Source organism: Hibiscus syriacus, unplaced genomic scaffold (genome assembly GCF_006381635.1).
Source record: "Hibiscus syriacus cultivar Baekdansim isolate YM2019G1 unplaced genomic scaffold, ASM638163v2 tig00111403_pilon, whole genome shotgun sequence".
Classification (NCBI taxonomy): Eukaryota; Viridiplantae; Streptophyta; class Magnoliopsida; order Malvales; family Malvaceae; genus Hibiscus; species Hibiscus syriacus.
This window is the reverse complement of record NW_024063083.1, coordinates 704,076-725,284: the sequence shown is the minus strand read 5'-3', so window position 1 is coordinate 725,284 and position 21,209 is coordinate 704,076. Positions and strand designations below refer to the sequence as shown.

Genomic DNA, 21,209 nt, shown 5'->3' with positions numbered 1-21,209 from the left:
ATAATTTAGTTTCTTCTGCTCTTACTATTTAGCTTTTATCCTATATAAGGCTCCAATTATCTATGCTATATATGGTAAGGTTCATAAGGATTTTCTAAATTTGAGAGCAGATTAAAATTACTAGTAATAATAATTTAATTAAAATATACAAATAATTATTGTTAGTCATTTTTGTTTTATTTTTCTCTGACTTTGATCATTCAACTTTCATTAGTTACAATTTTGTCACTTACATTATTAATTTATCACAAAAATATCACTCCAACGTTAACTTCCATTTAGGGATGGCAACTCAACCTGAACCCGACGGGTTTCGACCCGATAGGGTTGGATTTTTTTTTAAATAAATTGGGGTCGGGTTTTTTTATGCACTGTTTGGGTCGGGTCGGTTTTGGGTTTAGGGTGGAAAAAATCCGACCCGAAAAATATATATTATTTTACCCTATATATTTAAGGATAATTACAATAATACCCCTCTATATATAAATTTTTTCAATTAAGTCATTATTTTTATTGGAAAAAAATATTTTTTTTATTATTCGGGTCGGGTCGGGTTTCTAAGTCATATATTCGGGTCGGGTGAAACCTTAATTTCGTCGGGTCGAGTCATGGTGGAGAAACCCTTTCTTCTCGGGTCGAGTTCTAATTTGACCCCAAAATTTTAGCCAAAAAATGAATTTGTATTTAAAAAAAACATTTAAAATTCTAAAAATATCAAAAAAAAAATATTGAAAATTTGTGTAAAACCTTAATCGTTAAAAAAATAAATAAATTTTAAAAACATGTATAAATTCAAATACAAATGAGTCATTGGAAGAAAAATAACTTTCCCTCTACATGATTGAATTGATATAGTTAAAGAAAAATTGCAAATTTCGTTATCAGGTAAATATTATTGACGACCGTTGATCCGTTCCCTCACTCCATAATAACAATTACATGCACGCAAAATATTTGGCTCTTAATGAAAAATAAATCCTTTTTTTTGAATTAATCATCGGTATCTGATCTATTGATCGACTAATTCAGGTCGGGTACTGCAGAGGCGAGGGTGACCCTCCCCAACCCAGTTTGCTCCATTCGTAAATGTCAATTCGAACCTCTGACATTGCTTAAGGACCTAATGCCTCATCCCACTAGACCAATTGGTGTTGGTACGTATCATGGTTTTTTAATTTGAGAATAAAAACAAAATTATTTCACTTTAGAAAACTAAAATGTCAATTATCATATACAGAAAAGCTACGTTCGAATCTTCAAAAGAAAAAGGAAAGGTTCAACACGCCATGAATTCCTTAGGAAAAAAAAACCATAGCTTAAATTTAATGCCACTTTTTAAATATTATTTTTCTCGTATACTAATTTTATTTGAAAAAAATAATCTGATAATAAATTCAAGTCTTAAAGTACAAAAAAAAAGTCATTATTCTTGATATATTACTTCGTTTATACTTAAAAAAGGGGCCATCCTGTTAATATGATCACTTTCTTGTTTATGAACTTTAGAAGAAGAAAAAAAGATCATTTCTGGTGACCATTATCTAGTTAGAGATGAGTAATAAATAATTAAAAATTAGATGTCTTATTCAATTTAATTTTACAATAAATTATTATTAATTAGTTAATGGAGATGACGTATTAATTTTTTTAAAAGTTATTGTCAATTAAGTAAATTTAGTTGAGAAAATTATTTTGTGACGAGTCTTTATAGTATTCGAACTAAATTAATTAATAATAGATTAGATAAAAATAACTCTTTAAAATAGTTAATTTCAGTATTACAAAAAGTTACCAAATACTTTACTATGATAAAGTTAACATCAAGCATTGAATTAATTGACAAAATCATAAGCAAGAATACATTTTTGTCAAGGTGATTGCTTACAAGTTTTGAGTAATAATTCAACGTTTTCTCCTTTCAGTTCTGTTTTTTTTTTTTTTTTGAATTCACAAATTGTTTTCTAATACAAACTCAAATAAAAAAGGAATAGGGAAAAAATAATATAGAAATCCTGTATAAATACCACCTTGTTCTTCCTTTCATTTCCAGACTGCTACTTGCACATTTTAGAAGCCACTTGGAATTCTGGGGTTTTTTTCTGTGCGTTCTTTGTTCTTGATTTTCTGCATTTGTTTTTCTTGAATCTGGAAAAAATATTGGAGAAGATAACCAGCGGCCATTGCAGCAAGCAAAAAGCCAAGAAATCATATGGTTTTTCAATCTATTCTTCATTGAAAACTAAACTTTCTTTTCTTCTTTCCTTTTCCAATTTAATATGTATTGTTTTCATTGGTATAGTGCTCTTCTTTCTTGGCAACATAGTTATTAATTGTATTGGTCCTTAAATTTCAAGGCAGTTGAAAGAACATCGAAGATGGCTGGAACAAGAATGACCATCTATTTTATGGGACTGCTGCTTTGGTGTTGCTTGACAAAAGCAGAATACATGAAATATAAAGATCCGAAACAGCCGGTTCGTGTTCGAGTAAAGGACCTGTTGGATCGAATGACGTTAGAGGAGAAAATCGGACAAATGGTTCAAATCGAACGCAGCGTCGCTTCGGCCGAGGTGATGAACAAGTATCTCATTGGTGAACATCATCTGTTAACTCTCCATTGACACCCTTTAGAGACAACATAATTGTGCATATCAACGGAAACAAGGAGTTTTCTTTTTGGTGATTGCAGGGAGTGTGTTAAGTGGAGGAGGAGTGCCCCAGCTCCACAAGCTTCTGCAGAGGATTGGATAAACATGATCAATGAGTTTCAGAATGGCAGTTTATCGACCCGGTTGCATATTCCAATGATTTACGGAATTGATGCCGTTCACGGCAACAACAATGTATACAAAGCAACAATTTTTCCTCACAACATTGGTCTAGGTGCTACCAGGCAAGTTGCTGCACTTTAATCAAATTTCAATGCTACTGTATTAGTGCATTTTTTTTAAGTTTCAAGATGCTATGTCGTCTGGACTCGGAATGAGTGTTGGATATGTTTATGCATCAGGGACCCTGAACTGGTTAAGAAAATTGGGACTGCAACAGCACTCGAAACTAGGGCAACTGGCATTCCATGCTTTCGCACCTTGTATAGCGGTAGCTTTCGTTTTACCTTATCCTAGATGCTATGTCGCTCGGAATTGGAATGATTGATCTTTGCATAGGTCCACTGACTGTTCTAACTTCTGATTCCTTCCACAACTTCTGGTTGAAACAGGTTTGCCGAGATCCGAGATGGGGTCGATGTTATGAAAGCTACAGTGAAGATCCCCAGATTGTTCAAGCAATGACAGAGATGGTACCAGGATTACAAGGAGACATCCCTGCTAACTCTCCTAAAGGCATTCCTTTTGTTGCTGGAAAGTGAGCAATTTAATTTTAACATATATAACACGAATTCATCCGTATAACTTTCATCGAATGTTATGCAGAAGCATAAAGATCGAATTTGATTGAACTTTGTATTAATGATTATTCAATTTCCAGTAAAAATGTTGCAGCTTGTGCTAAGCACTATGTAGGTGATGGTGGAACAACCGATGGCATAAACGAGAACAACACGGTGATCAACTGGCATGGTCTGCTTAGCATTCATATGCCAGGCTACTACACTGCTATTGCCAAAGGTGTTTCGACGATCATGGTCTCGTATTCCAGTTGGAACGGAGTTAAAATGCATGCTAATCGTAACTTAGTCACTGGTTTTCTCAAGAACATGCTTCGATTCAGAGTAATGTTCCTATGTCACTAGCATAAACATGCACAAGAACCTGAGAAAACATAACACAGATTTTGCTCCACTGTTGCAGGGGTTTGTCATCTCGGATTGGGAAGGAATCGACCGGATCACCTCTCCACCTCATGCTAACTATACCTACTCAATTCAAGCCGGAATCCAAGCCGGCATCGACATGGTTAGAGCTTATATTTGATGTTGAATTTCATGCGCTTTATCTTCATACCGTACATAAACATGCACAAGAACCTGAGAAAACATAACACAGATTTTGCTCCACTGTTGCAGGGTTTGTCATCTCGGATGGGAAGATCGACCGGATCACCTCTCATCATGCTAACTATACCTACTCAATTCAAGCCGGAATCCAAGCCGGCATCGACATGGTAGAGCTTATATTTGATGTTGAATTTCATGCGATTTATCTCATACCGTACTGTATCTCTACAGGTAATGGTACCATACAACTATACTGACTTCATCGACGGGCTAACCGTCCTCGTGAGAAAACGTCATACCATAGGCCGCATTGACGATGCAGTGAAGAGAATTTTGAGAGTAAATTTGCTATGGGTCTATTTGAGAACCCTCTAGCAGATTACAACTTGGTTGACCAACTTGGTAATCAGGTTAGTTATCAGCTCGGTTTAGGCAAGTAACTAAAGCCGACATGACTCAAACACGACACAAATACTGAATGTATTGAAATTTACATCATAAGTATTATAACAATACCTTAAACAGGAACATAGAGAGTTGGCTAGAGAAGCAGTGAGAAGATCACTTGTTTTGCTGAAGAATGGGAAATCTGCAGATAATCCATTGCTTGCCTAAGAAGGCATCAAAATACTTGTTGCTGGAAGTCATGCAGACAATTTGGGTTATCAGTGGCGGAATGGACTATTGAGTGGCAAGGTTAAAGTGGCAACGACCTTCAATCGGTAAACAAAACAATTTACCCTCTGTGTTTTTAACTACATTGTTCCGAGTCTTGGCTCTTGACATATATCCGAATGCGAGTACAAGGATATGTCAAAGCATACCGATACACTCACTCCCGAGAATGATAGCATAGGTTTTCTGCATCTCTCATTTGCCAATATGCAAATAGCCGTCAAGACTGCTATTATGATCGCAGGTACAACAATCCTAGCAGCCATCAACAACACAGTTGATTCGAGCACGAATGTCGTGTACAAGGAGAATCCCAACCCTGATTTATCAATCCAACAAATATGACTATGCCATCGTCGTAGTAGGTGAGTATCCATATGCGGAAACAAACGGTGACAGCATGAATCTGACGATTCCAGACCCCAGTCCGACCATAATCACAAATGTATGTGGAGCTTGGAAATGTGTTATCAATATCCGGTCGACCCGTCGTGATAGAACCATATGTCGACTCCATGGATGCTCTAGTTGCGGCATGGTTGCCGGGAACGAGGGTCAAGGTGTGGCTGATGTTGTGTTTGGTGATTATGGTTTTTCAGGCAAGCTACCTCGTACTTGGTTTAAAACCGTTGATCAACTGCCTATGAATGTTGGGGATCAACATTATGATCCACTCTTCCCCTTTGGATTCGGCCTCACCACTGACCCAACCAAATTACTGGGTAAACTGTACTCTTTTTTCCTAGAAAGTTTCATGTTTTTGAAGCATTGTGAATTAGATTTTACAAAATTATATAGAAATTAAACATGTATTCGGATCAAACACCAACGTTAATTCCACTGAGCGGACAATCAACGTTTTCTTAATCATGAATCATGTTGTGTTTTAACAGATTAAAAAACGTTTTTTAAAAAATAAAAATAATATATAGATAAACCGACACTGGAATTTGTCAGATAAAAAATATGAAAGCTATTTAATATCATCTAAACATAAAGTAATAGGAAGAAAGCGTGCATGACTTTGTCCAATATTTTTATAAATAATTATTTATGTCTAATAAAAACGTAAAATGATATCAAATTAATAATAATATTAAAGATATAAAAAGTTGAAAAATCTAATTATAAAAACATACTGATTAAGGAAATCAAAGGTTGAAAAACCTAATTATTTTATATTTTTACTACCATTGGATTAAAAAATCAAAAGTTTGAGATTAACACTAGGAAACGAGAATATATTCATTGGGGGAAAACAATGAGTTAATTTCAGCAATTGATTTTCTCGTCTAACAGTCTTAAAAATGTAAAATACGGTGTAAACGGATCCTAACCCATATAAAATATACAAAAACTATTAAAGATCCCATTGTCCATTAACAGCCTCCTTAAGTATTGTGTGTTTCAAGTAAAACCTCCAACCCTTTGTTTTAAATCCAACATTTTCTTCCATGGAAATTCATTTCCAACAACAAAATCAGCTGAAACTGCATCAAAAATCAAGCATACCAAATGCTAGCAAAGTCAAGGAAGAAACAAGAAGAAGAGCAACAACAATTATATTCAGGTAACAAGTTTGTCGGTGTGAGAGACAAAAGCCTTCAGGTAGATGGCTGAGATCAAAGACGCCACTCAGACGATCAGGATGTGGCTTGGTACCTTTGAAACCGCTGAAGAGACTGCTCGAGCTTACGAAAAGCCGCTTGCTCTCTCCGCAGTTCCAATACTCGTGGCGTCCTCGGATTCTCCTCTTGCTTATCGGATTCAGATCTTCTTAACAGAAAAAAAGGACAACAATCAATCAATCAACAAAGTGCTGTTGTCTCAGTACCCCCTCAACAAGTTCCACCATCAGTTTCAGCCCTAACTAGCCCTACCCTAGCCCTAGCCCTAGCAGTAGTAATGGTGGTTTAAGCAATGGAATTTTCTGCATAGTGGAATGGTTCAAATACTCAGTTGTTTGATGATGCATATCAGCCTGATGTAAGCAATTGCAGAAGGGAATTAGGGTTGGATTCTGATTTTACTTACCTCTTCTGAATTAGGATTTGATAGGTTTCTTCATACAAAAGAAATCATAAACTGGTTCCGAGTTAACAGAGTACTAATGAATGAAAGTTGAAAGGAGATTTCAGCTTCACTTTATGCAATGAATGGAGTTGAAGATTCTGCTGAAAACTTGGGGTCTTCCAGCATTATGTTGAATGAGATATGAGAAGATTTTAGACAAACAATATATATACATTTAGGTTCAGTACAATCATATATAGCTGATGAAGAACATCAACAAACTTACAATCATAAATAGCTGGTAAAGTAATCAGATCAGGATCATGGTAGATCATTACGAAACAACAATCTAGTAATCTTCTGGTTCTTCCTCGTCTTCAGCGCCTTCTGCCCCAACTTCCTCGTAGTCTTTCTCTAGAGCAGCAAGATCTTCACGGGCTTCCGAGAATTCACCTTCCTCCATTCCTTCACCATACCAGTGAACGAATGCTCTCTTGGCATACATGAGATCGAACTTATGGTCAATTCGAGAGAAAACCTCGGCCACAGCGGTGTTATTGCTGATCATACACACTGCACGTTTTACTGGAGCAAGATCGCCTCCTGGTACCACCGACGGAGGCTGATAGTTGATGCCGCATTTGAAACCAGTAGGACACCTGAGAGACAAGACACATCACAATTATTCGAAGCCAAACTCGATGTTTCCTCCTTGGCAATTCTACATATATTGATAAATTGTCATATGTAATTTTCGGAACCGTAACTTAAGAGATGGATACTGACCAATCTACAAACTGAACTGCCCGCTTAGTTTTGATGGTAGCAACAGCGCCATTGACATCCTTCGGTACAACATCCCCACGGTCAAACAGCATGCCATGTACTTCCCATGTCTCGGGTCACATTTGGCCATCATGCTCGATGGTTCAAAGACGGCACCTGTGATCTCGGGAACTGACATCTGCTCATGATAAGCCTTTGCAGCCGAGATTACAGGGGCATAAGATGAAAGCATGAAATGAATACGAGGATACGGCACAAGGTTAGTCTGAAACTCTGTAATGTCGACATTTATGGCACCATCGAACCTCAATGAAGTTGTCAAAGAGATATAATTTGGGATATCAAGCGGTTCAAGTTGGTATAAGTTGGCCTTTCAATGTCCAGGGATCTTCTGCAGATATCATATAGCTTCATTGTCAAGAAGTACAGCAACATCCGAGTGTTCAAGGAGAGAATGAGTTGAAAGCACGCTATTGTAAGGTTCCACAACCGCCGTCGAAACCTGTACAATCAGGATAAAAGATTACCCCTGAACGGTAAACATAATAGTTTCAATGTATGATAAAACTTGGAAGTCCTCGATGATACCTGAGGAGAAGCAACTGACACACGACACCGAAAAAGAAGTTTTAAGCCGGTGATCGGATCTAATAAATCGTCATATTTTGCAAGACGAAAGATGCATGTACCCGTATAAGTCCTCTAGCAAAGTTATTAGCAGCATCTTCCTTGCCGGAAATAAGTTGCTCGGGAGAAACAGTTGTCGATAAGTCCCGGTTCTAACTTCATCGATGACAGTGGGCTCTAGATCGAGAAATATAGCCTCGGAACATGCTTGCCGGACCCAGTCTCACTAAAGAAGGTATTAAAAGCATCATGGGAAGAACCTACGGTGGTGTCACTGCAATCAAACACGAAAGTGATCCATTTAGGACACTCATTCCATCTTCGTCTCTGTTTTCGATAATTCACAACAAAACTCTAAGCATTTTGCAGCTATTAAACCATACTAAACAATTCAGAATTATGCAGATTCAAGGAAATCAAGTGCATTTCATCACATAAACGATGATGATGATGCATAGAAAAATACACACCTAGGCATCATGCCATCAGGTTGATTCCATGTTCAAGACAATAAAGCTCCCAACAAGAATTTCCAACCTGATTCCAGCTTGACCAATATGAATGCTAATAATCTCCCTCATTCTTTTCTCTTTTCCTTTTTTTCTCTACAAGAATGAAACCAAGGAATTGTTGAAGAGAATGAAGAGAAGAAAAAAGGTTTAAAAAATATTAGTAAAAATGGGTATTAAAGAATGTTTAATTAATGAACAAATTAATTAGAGTTTGTTGGATGTCCCACCAACTGTGTGGTGGGATTCCACCAACTCGGCTCCATTGTCGCTTCTCTTCTGCCCCAACTGTTGGCTTAACAGTTTTGATATTTTTTTAATTTTATTTTCCTCTTCCATTTTCACCGCTAATAATAAAATATCTTCTAAATGTATTCTTTTTGATAATTTAGATGATTGGATAAAAGTTTGTTGTTATGTACTTTAAGTCTTCTAATTGAAATTTATGAGCAATGGATTTATAACAAAACGATTTCTTTATCCAATTTACAATAAGACAATATCTTAACAATTTATCAATTTTTATATTTATTTGATAGGTGAATTAAGAAATGAATTTACACTTCAATGATATGTATATACATTATGGGTTATTTAGAATTAAAACCAAATTAAAAATGTACAAATTTTAAAAATTAAAATCATTTTATATTAAAATTACATTACGATTTCTATTAAGAAAAGACGTTATATGTTGGTAATTAATTACAGAAAAATCAATTACACAAAAATAATATGGTGATCAAAATAGGAGAACAATAGCATAATGACCAATGGTAAAATTTGCCCTAGAAATTTTCACTTAAGGTATCTTGCCTCGTATCTTATTTTCTTAGTACATTAAAAGATCGCATCACCCTACTGATTGATCTGTAAAATTTAAAAAGACCAGTCAACGAAATTTTTTCATTTTAATCTCAAATAGATTATTGGTAATCAAATAAATTAACAATCTACTAAGGGTGGAACGCCAATTTTGCTTCAATCTTTGCTCTATGACGGTGGCCAAAATGACATTTCGAATTTGGCGCAAAGATACCTATAGATGAAGGAATAGAACATATCCATAAAATAAACATCGATTTCCATCTAAATGACTTCCCCTTATAGTTCAACTTAAAGGATGATATATTCAACATCGGTTCTCATGTCAAAACACGATTTTAGTAAAGGAACATCGAAAGAAGCGAGAAGTTACGGTTCAATCGTATATGTTTTCAAGACCCCTTCTAACCTCTCAACCATGTGTTTCGATATGACGAGTTGTCACGCAAAGAAGCATCGTGGGGCTTGTACTCCATGACATAGCTGTGGGGAAGCTTTAAGTGCCGTTTGATTGAATCTCGTAGGGCCATCACAGCCTGCCACGAACAAAACATGATCTATATAAATTCAGAAGGCAAAGAAACCAAATAGGAAAATTGATGTGATTACTAATAGCTAACCTGATGATCTGATGCATTACAATTCCATACACTCAATATATCCTCGTTGAAGCGGATGCTCAGCACTGCACCACAAACATTATCGCCATAATCAAGTTGATCACCAACCAACGCAAGAACCTGCAAATGTAACGAGTAAACAATAATGTGTATATATTTAGTAATGCATAATATTAAATACCCATCCCATAGTGCCCAAGACAATGCACCATTTCAAACAACCAATCACAAACTAATTAGAAATTTAGAACACTTCACACAGCCCCAAACGAAAAGATGTATCAAGAATGGCCCAGAATTTCACCACTCACAGTATTTCTTCCAAAAGCGCATTAGCAAATAAGAATCCTGCGTTCTATTTATTGTTTTTTATTTATAGTTTAAACTTGGGATAAATCTTTAAAAGAGAAATGAGGTTGACATTTAGGCCAAGGAAGCCTAAAGTTAATTAATAAAAAAAAAGATGGCTAAGATGTGCTTCGGGGGAAATTTGAACCAGGTTTCAGGGATCTTTTCATATGACAAGAAACCATTGGATTTCAGATCAAAGGTTGGTGCACAATATGACCAATTTCTTCCCCTCTATACAAACAAAAACGTACATGATAGTTATACATTCGGTATTGGTATTTTCAGGCATTAGATAGGTACCAATGTAATCAATAGAGGAACATAATAACTGGCTATGCACAGAAATGACGGCCACTATTTGTCTGAACACATTAAACTGTAGCTCTATATTTGAAAACATTCTATCATCGGTAGATCATAAATGTCAACAAAGAACAATAGCTCATATGGAGACAGAGACATCAGAGAGAGAGAGTGTAATCAACTCAACAATTTTCAGATTCCTCTCTCTCATAGCTTAACCACAAGACACAGTTTTAGTCCATACAAAGTATTTTTGTGGGACAAGGACTAACATTCTACACATCCATCTTCAACAATGGTATCATTATACTTCCTATGTGTTGACTATTAGAGAAGAAAGGTACTGTAGCTTTATTAATAGTGTAAAGAATCACCTTACAATGGAAAACCCTAGTGCTATTTAAGCTACACATAATACATGCATTTACACACCAACCTGTAACCAACCTACAGCTGTATAACAACTCTCATAACAACCTCATAACCAACTAGCCTCCAACCTTCATACTACAATACTATGAAATAGTCTAAGGAAGTTCAATAGATCGTAAAGGCTTTCTTTAGTTATAGAACAGGTCAAAATCAAGTTTATGCTTCAATGAAGGTGATATTCCCATGATTCAGATTAGAATTCAAAAGCATTGGTTAGAAACTATTGCAGAAAGCAGATTTAAAGGTGATATTTAACTTGTTCAAACAATAAAACCTAATTAGTATATCAGAAGGGAGATTCTTATATACAGTATTCTTTCTTACCAGATCTTCCCAAAAGCGACCTGAAACCACCTTTTTGAACCGAAATCCACTTGCCACCATTGCAGTTTGCAGAGTCCTGAAATAATAACATACAAAATCAAAAGGATTCATAGTAAATGAAATGTTAATTTTTATGCAAAAACAATGACAGTTATTGGTACAGGCAGTACAAAGGTAAGGTCTTCAAAAATTACCTCCCATAGTGGACGGATTCCCTCCTTGAATAAATGCAAATCTGTGGGGCTTGGCAAAGTAGAAGGGCGGGCCAAGTGGCAATAACAGACCCAAAAGCCTTCAACCTACAATGAAACACTTATACCAAGGTCAGTATGTACAATCAAACACATTTCGCATATGCTCTTTTAAAAGAACTTACTGTACTGAAATCCACAATTTTCTTTATGTTGTCCTCGTAGGCTGTTTGGGTTCGAGCTCCGGGCGTTCGACGAGTGTACCAGAACACAAACTTGTGCTGTTACAAAGAAGCATGAGAACCAAATGAAGGAGCTAATAGGCAACCAATTTGGTACTTAACAAGCTATCCATGCCAAACCAAGAAATCTATTATACGAACATATTATAAAAATTGAATACCAAAGTTAGTTGAACACAGATTTATTTAGATCATAAAACATGGACTAGAACATAACAGGTAGCAAGTGGGTAAATTATGCTTTCCCTTCAATTGAAGTGAATTCATTTTAAACCCTTAGTTAATTAGGATCAATTTTAGAATGTGTAGAAATTGAGTTCTAGTCATACATTACTTTGCTACTGTAGAACCATGGTAGGCTCTCTACACCACACATAATATATATATATATATTTCGAGGTTTGCTTTCATTGTTTCATGGAGTCTTTTCACATTTTGATCAAATTCAGATTGCATGGTCAGTATTATCCATAGGTTTTTAAGTGAATTATGGTAAGCTGAGGCATCACTAAGACGGTATCTAGGAACTCATTTGCCACTTCTAAGTGGAAGCATGCACGTTTGCGACTATCATTTTGAACATAAAAGGTTCAATAAAAAATCCCCTGTGGATTTAAAAAATCTCCTAGACGCTTTAATAAAAAAAGATTCAAATAATCAACAAATCACTTACAAAACAACCTCTTAAGTCTTAACCACACATTCTTTCACAGCATCATCAAATGTATCAATCGAGTAAATCATTACAAAGGTTATTTCAAAAAGCAATCAACATATCAAAAAAAACGTGAAAGTTGAAATGACAAAAAACTATTCAACAAAATGAAATAAACCTCCTATTAAAAAATCTGGTTTTAGAAGACTAATGAAAGATTATATCTTTGAAATGTAAAAGAACAGTTATCTGAATCGAAAAAAAAAAAAGTTCTACTCCATCATAAACCTAACAGTTTCAAAATGCTGAGCTTGAAATCGTAAACAGAGGTATCCAGACGCAAAAAAATTACACATAAATTCACATGATTCTAGATTTGAAGAAGAGAAAGTTTATGGACAATAAAAATACCTTTAGAGGATGCAAACCGGCTTTGAGCTCACGGGCTTGGCGTTCTTCAGCTTCTTTTCTATCAGAATCCGTCAATTCGTTATTAATATTATTATTGTTCAAATCTTTGCTGCTGTTATTGCTGTCTCCTTCCTTTTTCTCCGTTATATCCATTTCCCCTCTTTTTGCAGATCAGAAGCCCTAACGTTTTTATTTCTCTATGTTCTTTTTTTTCCTTTTAAGGGGAAAGGGAATGAAACGGTGCGTTGCGTGTTAATATTTTTATCTCCACCCTGTTTGGCAAGTGGGTCAGGTAGGCCGACTTGGGTTCTTTGTCATCCGTAATCCGGCTAGATTTATCCTACAAATGGATTGGTTTTAAAATAAAAATACAAAATGAATGGCCCAATTAATAAAATCCATATTTCTGATAGATTTTTCCGGTATATATTCCCAAACCAACAGCACAGTCATAAACCAATTACAAAATCAATCTAACTAGTACTCTAGTAGCTAACAATAGCAGACGCACCAATCAAACAAATAACAGATATGCCATGGATTACCGTTTGCAGAATGTATCCATTGAAGAAGGTTCAGAAGTCCAAATTCAGCCAAATCGGAGTTCATTCAGCCCTTCAAATCGATCGTTCAAGTTTATTCGACAGACTCTCATTTCTGGCATTGTCGGATTTTTCTAGAATGAATTTAGCTCTAAATTTTCCAGATGTCAACTACATCAATCGTATGACATAAAAAAATTCAGAATTTTTTGAGAACAGAAACCCCTTCATAAACATTGATCAAGTTGATCATGTGTTTGTTCAGCAGATTCGAGTTCTTCTCATTGTCGAATTTTTCTAGACTTTTTCAAAAGGAATTTCAAGCTAAAAATTTTTAGATCACAGCTAGACTCACTGAGGAGCATTAAAAAATCAGAATTTTTGGAGATTGAAAACCTGCTCAAAAACGTTGCTCAAGTTGATCCAAAGTTTTAGGTTCTGCTGTGGGTTTGGGATTTTTCCATAAATTTTCTTTGACTCTTATTGCTTCTAGGTTCTTTTGTTTTACCTTTTCTTATTCCTTTACACCATCTAACACATTATTTTCCTTGTGTTATTAGGATTCAAAGAGTTTGCATATTTCTTTTCCTTGTATTCTCATTCACTTGGAGCTTTTCCTGACCTCTGAGAACTTCTAAGCTCTTTTGTCTTCTTTTGTTAGCGATCAAACTCCGATACGAACATCGAAAGAATCTTGGAGAGGAAAGGTTTTAAATAATACAAGATCAGCTTTCTTGCCTCTCGTTATGTTGCTTCCTTGGAGTGACTTGTGAGGATTTTCTTGTTTTATTTTCTTTTTACACATTAAATATTTTCCTTTGAGTTTTGGTTGTCAGATGGGAAACAACGACGAAATACTTACTCAGGCACTACGATATTCTGGACACAATCAATCAACAGACAAAAACATTTACCATCCTACAACAACAAAATGTTGAACTCAACACCAACTTGAGACAACAACAACAACCACATATTGCAACCCCGAGATTTCAGATCCAATAACTTTTCGCAAAGTCAAAGTTCAGAATTCCATCTTTCGATGGAGAGTGTGATCCGAACGGCTATATAGATTGGGAGAGCAAAGTCGACCTCATAATCTCTCACTGCAATTGTCCCATGGAAGAACAAGTACCATTGATCACCTCAGAATTTATAGGTTATGCTTGCACTTGGTGGAAGCAAACAAGAAAGGCGATACAATATTTTCGAATACCAAAGATCATGTCTTGAACGAATCTTAAACGAATCATGAGGAATCGTTTCCTCTCAACAGAATACATTCGTGCAGCTAAACAACAACTTCAAAGACTACAACGAGGTCCAAGTTCAGTAGAAGACTACTACAAGAGATGACATCCTTAATGAATCATGTAGACATACTTGAAGTAGAAAGATATACAGTAAATTGTGAAATTATAGTTAAAAATTGTTCATTAAGTGGTAAAAAACATGCAACTCTTTTTCAAGGAAAAATAAATTGCATATACACGATAAAAATGGAGAAATAAAGTAATAAATATGACATATTTAGATATATAATTAATACGATTGATTTAAAAAAAGTAAAAGAAAAAGAAATTAACCATAGGAAACAAATAATTTATTATGTCACTAAGAAACAAATCATATCAATTACACATTAAAACTACAACAACAACAACAAAAGTATGCATACATTCAATAATAGTCACAAGCGATAAAAAAAGTTAAAAAATCATATATATATATATATATATATAATAATGTAGCTAGATCATCAAACACCGGCGTTTTAAAAAAAGAAATCCAAATGTAAGAGCAATAAGGGAGGCAAACACCGCCGGTACGAAGGTGGTGGCATCCGAGGTTGGACTAGGGGCTGGAGCATCGGCTGCTGCAACATTTTGGACAGTAAAAACGGCCACCAGAACAATCACCACAGCCCAAAATGAACTCATCCTCAATGCCTCCATTGTTGATGTTATCTTTGCAGAGAAAATGAAGACAAAGGAAGGAGAAAGAAAATGTCTCCTTGAACAAATTGAGAATAAGCTAGCTGGCAGTGCATCAAATGTGATTTTATAAAAGTGATGGGGGGCAAGAATGAATTTTAGAGGGGTTACGGGCAAGCTACCCGTTGCTTCAATAATAAGCATATGTACAAATGATTTTACAAAATATCATTAAATTATAATATTTAAACATAAAAGTTATTAAAAATGTAAATAGTATAAATTATTAATTTATAAAAAAAATATGTTAAATATAATTTATGATAAAAAATATATATACTACTAATACAATTCGAATACACTTTATTTTTTTCGTGGGGCGGGGTTGCCCGTTCGTGGGGACAGTGTGGCTGTCCTTAAGCTTTAGGTGTCATTACAGCTGTCGCCAACGATTTTTTGTGGCCTTTCTTTAGAGGGTCCCCTGCCTTAACGATCTTTTTCTCTCGGCAGGACAAGCGACAGCTAACTTTATAAAACCCTTTTTTATTTTACAAATTTATGGAGTAATATTTAAAGACTATTTTATTCGCCAAAAATAAAAAGACTATTTTAAGCCTAATTGAATGGATGTTATCTATTCTCAGCGTTTTTTTTAAAAATCACTGGTGATCTGTATATTTATCGATTTAACATCGATCAGATTATATTTCACAATCTAACACCCGTAGCAGTAAAGCGCGCTCCCTGTCCCGCGCTATATGACGATTTGGCGCCATGTGGGGCATAACACGCCCCCTCTACCGCGTTATACGCTGACATGGCTTACACGTGGGTATAGCACACCCCCTGATCAGCGCTATACGCCACGTTTATCTGACACGTGGGGTATAGCGCAGCCCCTGATCCGCACTATATCTGTTTATCTGACACGTGGGGTATAGCGCGGTACAGGGGGAGTGCTATACATTTAATTACCCTCAATCCTCCCTATAAATACCCCATCCTATTACTTTCATCACACCATATTCTCACCATATTCTCTCAAATACTCTCTCTATTTAAGGTATATTTTATAATATTTTAATATTATGTATTTAATTTATTTAAGCATTTACTTTATTTAATATTTTACTAATATAATTTTTTGTAAATATAACGGAAGGCGATCTACTTCGCTTGGATGGAAATCATATATCTCGACACTTTGCTGATACGGTAACATTTTAACGTTTTAATTTAATTTAAATTATTTGTAATATTTGTTGATTTATTTAATGCATGATTAAGAATTAATTTGTGTAATTATTTAATTTTAGGAGAAGGACCGTGTATTAGATCTTTTTATTAGGAATCTTAAGTTAGTGATACCTAGTCGTGTCTTGTTGTATTTAGTAGAGGCTGGATTTGGTTACATAGGTAGATATCAGGTTCACTATAAGATAGAACCAGACCTTATTTCTGTCTTAGTAGAGCGGTGGAGGCTGGAGACCCACACGTTCCATCTTCCGTACGGAGAATGCACGATTACACTTGAAGATGTTACTATGCACCTAGGGCTTCTGGTGGATGGATATGTGATATCAGGGATCTCGCAGGGTTCATAGACTACTTTGTGACGGTATAATCTAGGTCGTGTCCCGGAAAATTTTATCGGAGGTAGGATACCGTTAAATTGGTTAGATGCCAATTTTCGGGAGTTGAGCGCATACACCTTTGAGGATGAAGTTAAGATGTATGCACGGGCATGCATACTGCAGTTGATAGGAGGGTTGCTGATGCCGGACAAATCGGGCAACCTAGTTCACTGCATGTGGTTGTGACATATTAACGACTTTCGTCTGGTCGGATCATTCAATTGGAGCTCGACAATTTTGGCTTTGTTGTACAGGGAGATGTGTGGAGCTACTGACTACAGGCGTAATGCTATCGGCGGATGTCTCATGCTGCTGCAGTCTTGGGCATGGTATCGACTGCCCTTTTTATGTCCCGTTGTGAAAAACCCATTCGTATTTCCACTACTTCTGAGGTAATTATAAAATTGATTTTGTATATTAATAATTTTATACAGCATATAATAATTTTTTTCCTTGAATAGGTGGTCTACTAATAGGAAAAATCATTAGGATCTACCTGATGATTTAAAAAAATTAGGGTGCTAATCGATCAGAAGGATGGCACACAGGTATGAATTTTAATTATAAAATCGATTTTAGATTATAGTTATATAATTAGATTATTATTTTGATAAAAAATTATATAATATTTGTTTTAGTTTGAATGGGTGACATATTGTACTGATGATGTGAGGGCGGTGATCCCACCTGAGTTGAGGGGCCCATCAGATGTTTGGATGGCGATGGTCCCTCTGATTTGTTATGCGACCGTAGAGTGGCACTCTACTGATCGCGTGCTCCGGTAATTTGGTTGTTTTCAACCAATTCCGGAAGCACATCGCAATATGGACGAGTTGCATAGCTTATATAGATGCGGCAATACATATACAGATTGACTGGTGAGACATCATAAGTGGGTCGTGTTGTGGGAGGATCGACATCGGCGCCTTCCCCGTAGAGAGCCCATTTTACTTGACCTCTTGAGTGTTGCTGAAGGTTATTATGAGTGATTCAACAGTAACGGGAAACCGTTTTTGCTTCCCGAGGATGTACGAGGGCAGACCTTTCTGCGACGTCGATAGAGACGTTCACTGACACAGCACCATCGTCCCCCGACTCGTGGACGTAGAGCAGGTACTTCCGGTTCATCCTCAGCTGCACCAGTAGGACCTTCACAGCAGCCACCACAGCCATTTATGATGCCACAACCATATATGATGCCGCCGCCTTTCCATTACCAGATGTCGCCGCCGCCGCTTTCACCTGGTTTTATGACCTCGCCGCCACCACCGTCACAAATGATCCCTCTTAGAGGCTATTATGGGTCTATGTTTGTAGATCTGACTTGGGGTTCTTATGTTAGATATGGCGGGTTCAGCCTCATCACCCATGGCCGTAGCACATACACCTCTTATACAGTTTTCACACTCAGCGATGTCTGGGTTTTATGAGTTTTCCCAGTTTTCGCAGGCCGGTGGATAGTTAGTCATACACCTCCAGGGTTCTTTATTCTATGGAGGTACTTCATCATCATCAGCTCCTCATCAACCTAATGTACCTGCTCAGGACGACGATGGTGATGATGATAACAGCGATAAGTCAGAACTAGTGATACGAAGAAATCCTCCTCGAGACCGACACCCACCGCCCTGCGGAACACATTCGCAGCGCAGACATCGATAGATTTTTTTTTATATTTGTATTTACTTTATTTTGTTAAATTTGTTGGACTTTTTTTAATGTATTTCAGTTAATTTTGTTTATTACCATTTAATATCAGTTATTGTAATTTGGTTATCATTTACTATTTAATTCTTATTGTAAGTTTGTTGTATTTAAAATTATATTCAAATACCAAATTGTTATTAGTTTGATAAAATTTAATGATTGTGTTCGTTTTTTAATCTTCATCACGATTATCGAATGACATTAACTTGAAGTAAATGCAAATCAAAGTACAAGAATTATTATTTGATAAACAAATACATCATTTCCTCATCAATTGTTACTTGATGGCAACAGAAGTGGACATGTTTTTCTAGTGTGTTCTGGGTTTCTACAATGCCCACATCTTCTGTCTTGTCTAGATCTTTCTCGAATATCCATATCGCAATGAATTCGATTGGATTTTGGACGACCACGCTCCCTCAATAAACTCGGGTTTGGTACAATTGGAAGACAATCTTGAACCTCATCAGAGTCTTTGTCATTACCTATGGGGGGAAACTCAAATTCGTATACCTTAAAAACTTCAGATAGTAGGTATACGGGATCCACAAAACGGTTATAGTCTTGACGTGTATGCGAGCAAGCTGCTATCACATGAGGCATGGATACTTCAGAGCTTGAAAAAACCCACAGTCGCACGTTCTATCCCTTAGATTTACTCTTAACGACACAGCTTCAATCCGTTGAAGAGGTCGCGGTAACTCTGTGACACGAAACATTTCATGCCTTCTAGAGAAGCTTGTTACAGACATTCCATTTGATGCATCAATTTTTTTTCCTGTAGATATGCAACTAATCTAGGGTGATAGACATGACCGCCTTGCATCCAGGTTTGAGCTTGTCCCCCGAGCTTCGCAAAAAAGTACCCCAAACAAAAATATATAGTTTTTTACCAAAGCCGCTACTGGTAAGTGGCGTGCACCCTTTAAAGTTGAATTGATTGTCTCTGCCAAGTTGGTCGTCATGTGTCCATATCGATATCCACCATCATATGTGTTCGTCCATATTTCTTTATCGATGAGGCTGATGTAATCGTATCCTTCCTCGTTCTTCGCCCGTAAATCTTGAAGCATTGATTCAAACGTTCGAGGAAGTAGTTCGTAACCTGATCAAAAAATGTATAACTTACTAACTTGCTTTCTTTGCAAAATTAAAACGATTGAAAGAAAACAAACTACATCAGTTTCATTTACCCATGCGAACAATTAATTGAAGCTCATCATTCTTCTTGTACCTTCCATGATAGTTCGCAGCAATGTGTCGGAGACAATACTTATGTTGGACAAAGGGTGGTTGCCACATTGGACCCAAAGACTCCATTGCTGCTTTGATCCCAGCTCCGCGGTCTGAAATGACACATGTTTTCCCTTGTGATAACATGTGCTCGTAAATTTCGGAGGAAAAAAGCCCAAGAATCTATATCTTCTCCTTCGAAAAGAGCAAAAGCAACTGGAAGAATGTTGCGATTGTCATCTTGGATAACTGCCAATAATAAAACTTGCTTGTATTTTCCATACAAGAAAGTCCCGTCGATCTGGACCACAGGCTTGCAGTATTTGGCAGCATTTAACGCATTGTGGGTAACTCCAAAAAACCTGGTAGAATTGGTATCGATCGCGGAGAACTCGATCATTATGGTATGCATAGGAGGTTTCGAAGTACACAATTATCCCAGGATTCAACCTCCGTACCAGTCTAAACCATCATGGAAGTTCGTTGTAAGATGCATCCCATTCGCCATGAAGTTTGACAATAACATTTTGTTTTGCCAACCAAGCTTTTTTATAGGAGACAGTATACCCATACTGCGATTGTATAGCTGAAATCAACACTGCAACATCTATATGAGAGCTTGCTTTTACCATGGGTATGATGGCTTGGCATATCACTTCAGATTCCAAGTTGGGATGATCTTGGTTGACCCCTCCAGCACAACATGTGTAAGGACCGTTGTATATGTTAGTTCCCATATGTTGTTTTTCCTCTTTATTTTTGATACGCGAACCATCCAATTGCATCCGTTTTCGCGTCGGGCACAATAGCATACATATTTTTCGGTCGTGGATCGGTTGACTCTGGACTGAACAGAATTACGGATATTGTAATTTTTTATAGCCATCACCACTTCTTCTTTGCTTGAGAACTCTATGCCTAAAGATAACTCACCATTATTTATTGATGAGTAATATCAATAGTCACCGAGATGAGGCATATCCGCAAATTCTGGCCCGTACATTTCACCATAATCAGCTTCATACATGTGTGCAAGAGGGTCAGTTTGTGCCACATTTCCTGGAACTTCATCATCATCGGAGTTGAATTGCGGTGATTCTGGGTGAATGAATAGTCCAGTCTCAGCACCATCCGCACCAGGCTCACGAAGCAGTTCTTCTGGTGGAGATGATGGTTCCTCCATGCTCTCCAGATTTAGGTCGAAGAACCTACTACTTGCACGCATTCCCCTTGAACT

The 21,209-nt window shown here is 36.6% G+C and overlaps 3 pseudogenes; 1 reads left to right on the top strand and 2 right to left on the bottom strand.

Annotated features, from left to right (window-relative positions):
• The first annotated feature begins 2,322 nt into the window (after positions 1–2,322).
• LOC120162674 lies at positions 2,323–5,443 on the top strand (annotated as a pseudogene).
• A 1,537-nt stretch (positions 5,444–6,980) lies between these two features.
• On the bottom strand, positions 6,981–8,640 carry LOC120162720 (annotated as a pseudogene).
• A 991-nt stretch (positions 8,641–9,631) lies between these two features.
• Positions 9,632–19,495, bottom strand: LOC120162672 (annotated as a pseudogene).
• Positions 19,496–21,209: the final 1,714 nt, after the last annotated feature.